The sequence below is a fragment of the Arachis ipaensis genome, chromosome B05 (assembly GCF_000816755.2).
Source record: "Arachis ipaensis cultivar K30076 chromosome B05, Araip1.1, whole genome shotgun sequence".
Classification (NCBI taxonomy): domain Eukaryota; kingdom Viridiplantae; phylum Streptophyta; class Magnoliopsida; order Fabales; family Fabaceae; genus Arachis; species Arachis ipaensis.
In genome coordinates, this window is record NC_029789.2 from 12,449,321 (window position 1) to 12,451,879 (window position 2,559).

Below are 2,559 nucleotides of genomic sequence, written 5' to 3' on the forward strand. Positions count from 1 at the left end.
TCAAAAAATTTTATGAATTTAAGCTTTAATTAAAAAAAATAAAGAGTAAAATATTATTTTTGTGTTGTCCTTAATATTTAAATCGTCCTATTTGTATACTTAAGTTTAGTTTGGTAAAATTTTTACTTTATAAAAGTTGTAGCATTTATATTTGGTAAATTAAATCAAAAATAGCTTTTAATAAACACAAGCAACATCAATTGCGTTTAGTAAAATAGCTTTTGAAATTTAAAAATACTATAATAGACATAAATGCAAGCATTAAATTTAAAAATTAGTTAACATATGAGGTTATATTAGACTTTCAAATTTTGAAAAATATAAGTCAACTTTGAAAAGCTCTATTTTAGGTGCTTTCAAAAGTATCTCAATCTTTTAAAAGCTACAAGAACAAGCACATAATTTTTTTTATTTATCAACCACAAAACGAGGAGATTGAGCTTTTAAAAAGTACAAACACCTCTTCGAAAAACTTTACTTAGGGGTGTGCATGGCCCTGCCCGGCCCAAAGACCCGGCCCGACTCCGAACACTTTAGGGACTAATTTGGTGTGATTTCACCGGGTTTAGGGCCGGGTAAGGGTCTAAAAAATAAATCCGGTCATTATTTCGAGTCGGGTCCGGGGCATAGCTCGAGTCACCCGAACTCGGCCCGGTGGCCCGGTCATCATACACAATTAATATGTTGTGTTATTAGTGATAGATGATGGCTATTTTTACGTGGAATTTAAGAATTGTAAAACTTAATATTTTGTATTATTAATCATTATATATAAGACTATAAGTTAATATTTTATGTTTAAAATGCATAAGACTTTAGACTAATGCATAATATTGTGTTATTTGTATTGATTTAAATATTTGGTGCTATTAGACAATATTAGTATTGATTATGGTTATACTTTAATTTTAGAGAATAGTTAGTTCTTGTTATACTTTTCTAAGTGAATTTTACCATGTCAAATAATGGTTAGAGAGTCTTGAAAATTTGGATATTTTCACATGCTAGCTTACAAGAAGGTATCAAGTTAATGTAATGTTGACGGCTCGGTTTTCACTCGATTTTTATTCGGTATAATCGTGGCCCAAAAGTGTATAAGTTTTATTGGGTTTAGTGTCGGATTCGGGTCTAACAAATAGACCCGATATATATTTCGAATCGAGTCTGGGTCACATCAAATCCGACTTCACCCGACCCATGCACACCCCTAACTTTACCAAACTAGCCTTAATGTTTTAAAATCCACTCAACATTATCTTGTGTTAGCTCTGTGTATATTTTACTAACGTGTTGCACACAAACGCTTTTGTTCACCTTGTCAAATGCTAGATATACAAATAACGAATTAAACGTTAGGAAAAATTTTAAAATTTAGTCCACATATTAAATACAAAAACGATATTTTATTTTTTTAAAAATTCATTATAGGATTAATAAGAATTTTGAATTTGATTTTATAAAAACTGAAGTACCTTTTTAATTAATGGTGGTTTTTTTCATATCCTAACTAATTAAGGGTAAAAATTATCCTTCTTTGTTAGCATCATTCAAGATTAAACATGTGAAAATTTAGTCACCAAAAAAAAAAAACATGTGAAAATTTAATGTCATATCATTAATAAGTAAATAAATTATATTTAAACCCAATAATTTATATCTTTTTATACTTTCATCCCCAGATATTAATTAAATTTAAAAGTATATTTTAATCAACTAGCTAAAAAAAGACTAAAATATCTTTTTGAGTAATATTACAAAAGACTAAAGTATCTTTTCTAATATATTCTTGTATAGAAACATTTTAATTTTAAGGAGTTAGGTGTAGGATATTTTATTTTTTATGAAATCAAATTCAAAATTTTATTCTGTTACAATTAAAAACTTTAATCCTAAAAGAGTATTTTAGTCTTTTTAAAAAAATTAAATTATCTTATTTTTATTAATAAAGTTTAGGGGTGAATGCGAATCAGATCAGATTGGATATGGCCAAATTTCGATCCGATCCGTACTAAAATTATCGGATCGGATTGGATCCAATATCCGCATTTTTTAAAGTTGGATCCGATCCGATCCGCACATTTGCGGATCGGATCGGATCAGATATATTCGCAAAACACAAAAATATTTTTAAAAGTTTATTTTCATTAAAATAATTTCAATAAAATTTATTTTTTCTATTCTTTTAAATATGTTTACTCTTAAAATAATATTAAACATACTTTTCTTAAATAATAAATTAAAATAATACAACGTATGTGATAATTATTAGTTGAAATAAAACATAAAAAGTATATGTACTTATTTATTTCTTTATTTTTGCGGATACGCGGATATGCGGATACCAACACAAAATCCGCAATCCGATCCGATTAGTGTGTGGATCCAATCCGAAAACCTTGCGGATCGGATCCATATTTGCAATTTTCGGATCGGATTCAGATAAACACCGCGAATATGCGGATACGATCCATGAACACCCCTAATAAAGTTAAAAAATTTAATTATAAAAGGTATTTTAATATTTTTAAAATAAATCCTAACAGAAAACTTTGTTATTTT